This window comes from Euprymna scolopes, unplaced genomic scaffold, assembly GCF_053919585.1.
Source record: "Euprymna scolopes isolate OS-2025 unplaced genomic scaffold, ASM5391958v1 sca1, whole genome shotgun sequence".
Classification (NCBI taxonomy): domain Eukaryota; kingdom Metazoa; phylum Mollusca; class Cephalopoda; order Sepiida; family Sepiolidae; genus Euprymna; species Euprymna scolopes.
The window spans coordinates 695,564-705,563 of record NW_027633102.1 but is presented as its reverse complement, the minus strand read 5'-3'; the positions used below and the strand labels follow the sequence as shown (position 1 = coordinate 705,563).

General features: G+C 60.2%; 2 non-coding genes and 1 pseudogene across 2 annotated transcripts in view; all 3 read right to left on the bottom strand.

Moving 5' to 3' along the window:
• LOC145273207 (large subunit ribosomal RNA) overlaps positions 1 to 1,740 on the bottom strand; it is a 5,729-nt gene extending 3,989 nt beyond the window's left edge. Inside the window, exon 1 of the ribosomal RNA XR_013866236.1 lies at positions 1 to 1,740. This exon is cut by the window's left edge and continues 3,989 nt beyond it. This is a non-coding gene — a ribosomal RNA (large subunit ribosomal RNA).
• Positions 1,741 to 2,335: 595 nt separating this feature from the next.
• LOC145273312 (5.8S ribosomal RNA) lies at positions 2,336 to 2,493 on the bottom strand. Its single transcript, XR_013866308.1, has one exon. It is a non-coding gene; the product is annotated as a 5.8S ribosomal RNA (ribosomal RNA).
• A 395-nt stretch (positions 2,494 to 2,888) lies between these two features.
• Positions 2,889 to 5,259, bottom strand: LOC145273423 (small subunit ribosomal RNA; annotated as a pseudogene).
• Between the last annotated feature and the right edge of the window lie 4,741 nt (positions 5,260 to 10,000).

Below are 10,000 nucleotides of genomic sequence, written 5' to 3'. Positions count from 1 at the left end.
GCCGGTCCCCTCTCGGGGAGGAGGGAAAAACAACCGCACGTCAGCCACGAGCCTTCCCTCTCCTATCTCTCTCGGGAAGAGAGAAAAAAGGAAAAGTTGCGGGCACCGCAGCAGCGACGGCGGAAGGCCGAAAACGCCGCGCCGGCGGGATCGGGCACGGCTCGGAGGCGGGTGAGGCGAGGAGAAGACGACGGCACGAGACCGACGACACCCCCCGACGACCCCCGGACGACTTTGCCACGACACCTCTCCCGATCGACGCCCTCCTACACGCCTCTCTCGCTTTCGCTTCGCCTTCGGGGTTTAGTCAGAGGTGGCCCCTACGACTCGCGAACGGCCAGGACTCCTCGGTCCGTGTTTCAAGACGGGTCGGGTGGGTTGCCGATGCACGTCGCTGACCCGGGGTGGCGGGCGGCTCGAGTAAAAAAGCGTCGCCGAGCGACCTCTCCGGAAACGGAAACGGGCGCGGGCGGGGTTGCCCCCGACAAGAACCCGAAACGTCGGCGAGGTGCGTGACGGCGAGGCCGCGCCAGTCCTATCCCGCCTCTCATCGCGCACGCGCCCGAGACGGTGGGGCGCCTAAGGAGCGACACACAGAGTGCGTCGCCCGCACGCGACTTCCGGCGGGATCAAAACGGACCGGCTCGCCACGTGTAACGGATCGTGTCAGATTTCCTCCGTTCCCGGCAGAAAGGGGCAGTTACGTTCGCGGGCCCGACGGCCGGTGGCCCCCGACTTCACAAGGTGGGAAGACGGGGGTTTTCAGGGTGATGAAACGCCTGCCGCCTACGGAAAAAAACCCGCGTGTTCGACCTGCACGCCGGGAACGGGTCGCGACGACGGGACCGGAGGGGAAGTGCGTCCGGTGCCGGCCGCGCGGAGGTCGCGCCGAAGCGCCCGCGCCATGATTACGCCGAGCGATGAGAAGGGGACGGGTGCAGCGGAGTCGCGCGCGGAGGGAGCAGGAGGAAAGAAGAAGCGGCGGCGACGGATGCGGCGGGTTAGGGCCCGGCGGCAGCAGCGATCGAGAGGACGAGTCCCCTCCGTCGCAGCCAACCGACGCAGCCACCTACCGACGCCGCGGTCGTCACCACGTTTCCCTTCCCGCTATCCACGCGGCCCGTCTCCTTCGTCGGCGACGCGGGCACAAAAGCTGGCCCGCGGAGAACGAGTTCCCCGCGGACACGACGAACGACGACCTGTGCCGCGACGGCCTCTCTTTCAAGAACACACATCGAGTTTGGGCTCGAGCCTAGGCAGCACCGGACTGAGTCCCCCCGCGATCGCGGTGAGCGGTCCCACCCGTTTACCCCTGGGCGGTTTCACGTTCTCTTGAACTCTCTCTCCAAAGTTCTTTTCAACTTTCCCTCACGGTACTTGTCGACTATCGGACTCGTCCCGGTATTTAGCCTTGGATGGAGCTTACCACCCGATTTGGGCTGCGTTCCCAAGCAACCCGACTCTCGGATCGAAGGCCGTCGCTCGCCGTCCGCACCGAATGGGCCTGGCACCCGCCGCGGGCGGCCCCGATCGAGGGAACTCCGAACTATGCGAGACGAAAACGAACGGCTGCCTTCGACCCATGCGCCACACGTCCCGAAGCCTTTAACTTGCGACGGGATTCGGCGTTGGGCTTCTCCCGGTTCACTCGCCGTTACTAAGGGAATCCCGGTTGGTTTCTTTTCCTCCGCTTAGCGATATGCTTAAGTTCAGCGGGTCGTCTCGTCCGAGCCGAGGGCGGCGGTTTTTAGTAGAGTGTGGTGTTTGGAGGAGAGGAATCTCGATCGGTACCCTCCGTGTGACGACGGCTGGCCGATATAGCGCCCGTCCGACCGAAAATGAAGAAGCCAACAATTAAAAAAAAAGCGTGGGTCCTCCCCATCCGACGTTGCCTACGACGCGGCCACCTTTTTACGGTGCGACGGCCGTGCTCGTCGCGCTGCTCGAGGCGTCGCTGAGAGACACCTTCATGAGGCAGAGAGCGAGACGAGCAGGCGGCGCTTACGTCGGCAGTCGGTTAGGTCGGTGCTTTTTTTTTTGTTTTGTTCTCCCTTCGGCTGCTTTCGGACAGACTCCTCCTGCTCCTCCTCCACAGTGTTTCTTCACGCGGTCGAAAAGGGAAAAGACTCCGCGGTCTGCCAGCGGGAGACGAAGGAGGAGGCCGGAGAGGGTTTTAAAAAAAAAAAAGACATTGAAAGGAGTCAATTCTTTTTTTATTTTTCTTCCCCCTCGTCACTCGCTCCTGCGACGTCCCGGTTACCACCGTGCCGAGGACCGGGCGGGCACGGGGACGGCAAGATGTCGTTTCGTTAACGGAGAAAGACATGTAACGTTCCGCCTCTCGACCGGACGTGGCCCCGAGACAAGGGATCTCGGGGCCGCAATGTGCGTTCGAGGTGTCGATGTTCACTGAGTCCTGCAATTCGCATCAGTTCTCGCGGCTGGCCGCGCTCTTCATCGACGGACGAGCCGAGTGATCCCCCGTCCAGGGTTCAGCACTTGGGTTTTTTATATTAGTTTTTGTTTATATAGATTTAGTAGTGTGCGAGGAGGTCTGTGCGAGGAGGCGTGACGGCATTGCAATGTCGCGAGTAGTTTGTTTTTAGCTAGCGGCGGTGGCACAGCGGCTGCAAAAAAAACAAAAAACGATAAAGCGGCGACAAGGCAAAGAAGAAGCGGCCATCACTTGCGGTGGGCGAAAAAACAAACAGGTGGTAAGACGCGGAAGCAAGCAAGAAGAGCTGGGGCTTTAAAAACCTCCGCGTCACCACAAATCTATCTCTCGCTCCGCCTTTTATAGGTTTGTTTGCGCGCATTCGAGGCGTTGACGCCGACAGACAGAGGAGGTAGGCCGGAAAACAACAAACCAGTCTCGAACGGGAAAACGGTAATGATCCTTCCGCAGGTTCACCTACGGAAACCTTGTTACGACTTTTACTTCCTCTAAACGATCGGGTTCGGTCGTCTTCTCCAGGCATCGAACGCCGAGGCGTAGATGCACGAGTGTCGTGACGGACACGTCGCGCACTGCCCGGCGGCGTCGTCGGCCAGATCCGAGGACCTCACCGGACCGTTCGATCGGTAGTAGCGACGGGCGGTGTGTACAAAGGGCAGGGACGTGATCGACGCGGGCTGTTGACCCGCGCCTACCGGGAATTCCTCGTTCACGGGGTTGGTTACAGGCCCCGATCCCTATCACGGGAGGTGGTTCAGAGGTTTCCCAACCCTCTCGGGCCGGGGCGAAGTCCCCGCTGATACCTCCAGTGTAGCGCGCGTGCGGCCCCGGACATCTAAGGGCATCACAGACCTGTTATCGCTCCGCCTCGTGTGGCTTTCTGCCACCCGTCCCTCTAAGAAGTGCGTGAGAAAACCGACCCGGACCCGAGCGCCACGGAGGACGCCGAGCCCGCCGTAAAAATCACTGACATCGGCGCACTAGTTAGCAGGCCGGAGTCTCGTTCGTTATCGGAATCAACCAGACGGATCGCTCCACCAACTAAGAACGGCCATGCACCACCACCCACCGAATCGAGAAAGAGCTATCGATCTGTCAATCCTACCGGTGTCCGGACCGGGTGAGTTTTCCCGTGTTGAGTCAAATTAAGCCGCAGGCTCCACTCCTGGTGGTGCCCTTCCGTCAATTCCTTTAAGTTTCAGCTTTGCAACCATACTCCCCCCGGAACCGAACTCTGGTTTCCCGCAGGCTACCCGCCGGGTCATGGAAGCGAACGCCGGCGGATCGCCGGTCGGCATCGTTTACGGTCGGAACTACGACGGTATCTGATCGTCTTCGAACCTCCGACTTTCGCTCTTGATCGAGGAAAACGTGCTTGCCACACGCCATCGCTGCAGTTCGTCTTGCGACGATCCAAGAATTTCACCTCTAACGTCGCAATACGAGTGGCCCCGACCGCTCCCTTCGATCATTGCCTCGCCGTAGACGGAGACCGACAGACGTAGACGAGGCCCTCTTCCATCATTCCATGCTTATCGTATGCAAGCTTGAACAGCCCGCTCTGAGCACTCTAATTTTTTCAAAGTGAACGTACCGGCCGCCGCGGACACTCGGTTAAGAGCACCCTTGGAGGAGAAACCGCCGACCGCAACACGCGCGCAGACAAGACACGAAGCAGGGACTCGGAGCGGACCGGGGGGTTCAAAAAAAAAGAGGAACGCGCGGAAAGGGAGAGGGAGAGAAGCGCGGGGGTCAGAGTGCGGGGATGCGAATGAACACACCCAAACACACACACGTAGCACCCCCCCGTTAGACTACTCCCGGAACCGAACCGACGACCACTTGTTTTTTTTTTCCCGGATCCCGATCACGACCTCCTCGTCCACCTCGCCGGCAGGACCGCGTGGCGGGTATGCTAGCGGTTGACACCGGCGGAAAGGGCCGGGAATGCGAACGGACGACCAAAGTCAACGACGGACGATGGCGCCGCCGCCCCGGGGCCGCTTGCGCGACCACGAACCCGAGTTCGGACTACGAGCTTTTTAACCGCAACAACTTTAATATACGCTACCGGAGCTGGAATTACCGCGGCTGCTGGCACCAGACTTGCCCTCCGGTTGGTCCTCGTTAACGGATTTGAAGTGTACTCATTCCGATCGCGGGGCCTCGACAGAGTCCCGCGTCGTTATTTTTCGTCACTACCTCCCCGTGCCGGGAGTGGGTAATTTGCGCGCCTGCTGCCTTCCTTGGATGTGGTAGCCGTTTCGCATGCTCCCTCTCCGGAATCGAACCCCGATTCCCCGTTACCCGTAGTAACCACGGTAGGCACTTAACCGACCGTCGACAGTTGATAGGGCGGACCCTCGAGAGACCCGTCGCCGGGCGTGAAAGCTCGTGCGATCGACCAGTGAGTTATCCAGAGTCACCAAAGCGGAGCGCGCCGCCCTATGAGCCCCGCCACCGAACGGACCCGCGAGCGGGAACGCCGACGACGGGAGGACGGAATGACGCGCATCGGTCTCAGTCTAATATGTAGCGCCGCGACCCGGAACGGCCGACGCGGGTGCCAGCGCGCGAGGCGTGGCGACGACGGCGCGCCGACCGATCGCGGCCTGTGTCACATGTATTAGCTCTAGAATTGCCACAGTTATCCATCGCCTCCGAGGAGGAATACGGTCCCGAGGATTAGGTCCGGTTCCTGAGCCATTCGCGGTTTCGCCCGTTCTAATGCGTGGCGTGAACTTACACTTGCATGGCTTAAGCTTTGAGACAAGCATATGACTACTGGCAGGATCAACCAGGTATCGTTGGAATTTGGGACTTTGTTTCGACAGAACGACAGACCGACCGACCACCGACCGACATAAGACAGACAACTACAACGACGGGCACGTGTTTATTTGTTTTTCGAGGAGGTTCGCCGTCAGTAGAAGCGCGCTGCCCGCGCTGATGGCCTCTTTTTTGTTTCTCCCCTGACTTGGACCGAGACCGAGACTCAAAGAACGAAAGCGACCAACGTCGACAACAACAACGACAACGGCACCCTTGACAGCGATACATACGACAAACGACAAGCAGCACGACGGCAGTGCACACGGACATCGAGGGTCAAGGTGCAGACTGAACTCGCCGAGGTCGTCGTCATCGTGGTCGCCATCGATTCCGTCTCGTCGTCGTCGTCGTCAACGTCCACGTCACAGCCGGCCGAGAAGAGAGAACAGACGACAGCGTCGACAACAACAACATCGACAACGGCACCCTTGACAGCGATACATACGACAAACGACAAACAGCACGACGGCAGTGCACACGGACATCGGAGGTCAAGGTGCAGACTGGAATCGTCGAGGTCGTCGTCATCGTGGTCGCCATCGATGCCGTCTCGTCGTCGTCGTCGTCGTCTTCGTCGTCGTCGTCGTCATCAACGTACCAACCGACCGAGACGAGAGAGCAAGCAACAACGTCGACAACAACAACGACAACGGCACCCTTGACAGCGATACATACGACAAACGACAAACAGCACGACGGCAGTGCACACGGACATCGGAGGTCAAGGTGCAGACTGAACTCGTCGAGGTCGTCGTCATCGTGGTCGCCATCGATGCCGTCTCGTCGTCGTCGTCGTCTCCGTCGTCGTCGTCGTCGTCGCCAACGTCAACGTCAACATCACAGCCGTCATCGGGGAGGAGCTGGACCAGGGCAGCGGCGGCGTAAATTTTCCCGTCACCTTCGTCGTCGCCTTCGTCGACCGACCGACCGACCGGCGTCGTGTTCGTGCTCGGAAAACCGAGGAGAGACAACGTGCACATGGCGCGTTCTCGCAAGCGGCTCCTCGGTCCGATTTTTTTGGGCGGCTTTTTCGAGCTTTTTTTTTTTCTCACCCTTTCGTCCGTGCGACGGCGAACGTTAGGGGAAAAAAAAAAAAAAAAAAAACGACAACAACGCGGCGGACCGGGCGAACAACATCGTCGACACACACGACATTGACGACCGGTCCCCCTTTTCACAATCGCATCGAGATAAAAACGAACGAGTCCGATTCGAGCACCGAGTCGCGAGCGGGAGGACTGTCGGTGCAAGTATCGATCACTGACGTGAGCGCTTCGCCGGACAGAGGATGGCTCATCCGGCAGCCGTGCAAATCGACGGTATGGGAAGAACGAACAAGAAGAGCAACGACTTGATCGGCGGCTTGGGAACTGCGGACGGTGAAAACGGGTTAATCGACTGCGACCACGACTGCTCGATCGATCTTCTTTGGCGCTAACAAAGGTGGAGGTGGCGCAAGAAGGGACTAGCGCTATCACCGTCCACGTATCAGAAGATGCGGCGGCAGACGTCGACGCTTATGCGTTGTCGGACGAGAAGTCGCTGCAGCACGTGTACCGCGAGCGGGACGTCCAAGGTTTTGCCAGACGGAAAGAAATCGGGTGTCAGCGAACGTTCACACGGCTGTGAGATCGGACGCTGACAGGAGTAGGAGGCGGCAGGCAGGCGGCGGTTACGGCGGCGGCGCCTGCTGCTGCTCATCCTCCTGTTTGCTGCGGCGACTTCCAGGACGGGAGAGCATCGAACAACGTACGTATGGTTACAAGGGGATCAGGATCTACATAGTGCATCCCCCGCGGCTATTTTTGTTTGTTTGTTCGCTCGTTCGTTAATTCGTTCGTTCGTTCGTTCGTTCGTTACAATGTACGTTTTTCCGTTCGACGGCGGCAGAGAGCGGCGGCGTTTCTCCCTAATCCGGAGGATTTATCGGTCGCACAGCGATGGGTCGTTCGGCCGATCATCGAAAGATTCGCAGGTAGTGGTTGAATGGCAGAACGGCAGCAACAACAGCGGCGGCTGAGAGCGGCGAACGCTGAGGCGGAAGCAGAAGCTGCAGCAAACGTATCGGCTAAACATGGTGGACATAGATATGGCTGACGACGCGGGTACCACGACGACTATGGAACCAGGAAAAGGAGCCGTTAGTTGGTTCCAACATATCGTTCGACACGTCGAGCAGCCCTAGGTCCACGGAGAAGCACACACACGTACCACGTATTATAACCTAACGACGATGAGCGGGCGCACGGTTGGCAGGAACGAAGGCGGCGGATCAAAACAAGTTGGAGCGCGGGGCGACAGCGATAACGGTGACAGCCCTAGGCGGCGGAGATGCCACTTTCTGACGCCTTTGCGACAAGCCCGTAGAGACGTTCCGGACCACCACGAGGCAAAGAGTCGCTGCTCCGACGAACCGACACACCAAAGTGTGCTTCCTACCGAACATGTTTTATAAAACTTTCAAACTGGAAAACCCCAGAAATGGTGTTGGTATTTGTCCAGACCCACCTCCGACACCTGAAAATGGTGGTCAAAAAAAACGTCGATTATACGAAGCGACATTTCTGGTCGGCGATTTTCCAGTTTTACGCCTACTGCCACATGGGGATGTCGGTAGGCGTCGCAAAGTGCCTTCTCGTAGGCTAGGCACACCAGGACTTTGTCATTTTTTTCCCCCTCGACATTCCTGGTCCGGTCTATTCCGATTTTACACCTACCGCCATGTGGGGGTGGCAGTAGGCGTCGAAAAGTGCCTTCTCGACCGCTAGCGACACCACTACTTTATCGAGCTCTGGAGGCCCGCACACCGACCCGGGGGCCGCGGAGTCGACCCCGGGGGCCTCCGCCTCTCGCCGCCGCTCACTTGGACGCCTTCCGCAACCTGTGGTCCCGCTCGGGGCCGCCGGGAGCCTCGCCGACCTGACCGGTGTCGGTAGGCGTCTGGAAGCGCCCGGCCGACCTGGACGAGGTCCCCCTGGCCCCCGGGGGACACCCCTTAGTTGGATGGGGGTGCTGTCCCGGGCACACATGCAACCCGCGGCCGCCTACCGACAGCCCCCGTCGCTCGATCGCTACTCCTTTCCAACATATGTCGGAGAAGCCGGGCGGTTGTGAAACCCCAGAAATGGTGTTGGTATTCGTCCAGACCCACCTCCGACACCTGAAAATGGTGGTCAAAAAAAACGTCGATTATACGAAGCGACATTTCTGGTCGGCGATTTTCCAGTTTTGCGCCTACCGCCATGTGGGGGTGGCAGTAGGCGTCGAAAAGTGCCTTCTCGACCGCTAGCGACACCACTACTTTATCGAGCTCTGGAGGCCCGCACACCGACCCGGGGGCCGCGGAGTCGACCCCGGGGGCCTCCGCCTCTCGCCGCCGCTCACTTGGACGCCTTCCGCAACCTGTGGTCCCGCTCGGGGCCGCCGGGAGCCTCGCCGACCTGACCGGTGTCGGTAGGCGTCTGGAAGCGCCCGGCCGACCTGGACGAGGTCCCCCTGGCCCCCGGGGGACACCCCTTAGTTGGATGGGGGTGCTGTCCCGGGCACACATGCAACCCGCGGCCGCCTACCGACAGCCCCCGTCGCTCGATCGCTACTCCTTTCCAACATATGTCGGAGAAGCCGGGCGGTTGTGAAACCCCAGAAATGGTGTTGGTATTCGTCCAGACCCACCTCCGACACCTGAAAATGGTGGTCAAAAAAAACGTCGATTATACGAAGCGACATTTCTGGTCGGCGATTTTCCAGTTTTGCGCCTACCGCCATGTGGGGGTGGCAGTAGGCGTCGAAAAGTGCCTTCTCGACCGCTAGCGACACCACTACTTTATCGAGCTCTGGAGGCCCGCACACCGACCCGGGGGCCGCGGAGTCGACCCCGGGGGCCTCCGCCTCTCGCCGCCGCTCACTTGGACGCCTTCCGCAACCTGTGGTCCCGCTCGGGGCCGCCGGGAGCCTCGCCGACCTGACCGGTGTCGGTAGGCGTCTGGAAGCGCCCGGCCGACCTGGACGAGGTCCCCCTGGCCCCCGGGGGACACCCCTTAGTTGGATGGGGGTGCTGTCCCGGGCACACATGCAACCCGCGGCCGCCTACCGACAGCCCCCGTCGCTCGATCGCTACTCCTTTCCAACATATGTCGGAGAAGCCGGGCGGTTGTGAAACCCCAGAAATGGTGTTGGTATTCGTCCAGACCCACCTCCGACACCTGAAAATGGTGGTCAAAAAAAACGTCGATTATACGAAGCGACATTTCTGGTCGGCGATTTTCCAGTTTTGCGCCTACCGCCATGTGGGGGTGGCAGTAGGCGTCGAAAAGTGCCTTCTCGACCGCTAGCGACACCACTACTTTATCGAGCTCTGGAGGCCCGCACACCGACCCGGGGGCCGCGGAGTCGACCCCGGGGGCCTCCGCCTCTCGCCGCCGCTCACTTGGACGCCTTCCGCAACCTGTGGTCCCGCTCGGGGCCGCCGGGAGCCTCGCCGACCTGACCGGTGTCGGTAGGCGTCTGGAAGCGCCCGGCCGACCTGGACGAGGTCCCCCTGGCCCCCGGGGGACACCCCCTTAGTTGGATGGGGGTGCTGTCCCGGGCACACATGCAACCCGCGGCCGCCTACCGACAGCCCCCGTCGCTCGATCGCTACTCCTTTCCAACATATGTCGGAGAAGCCGGGCGGTTGTGAAACCCCAGAAATGGTGTTGGTATTCGTCCAGACCC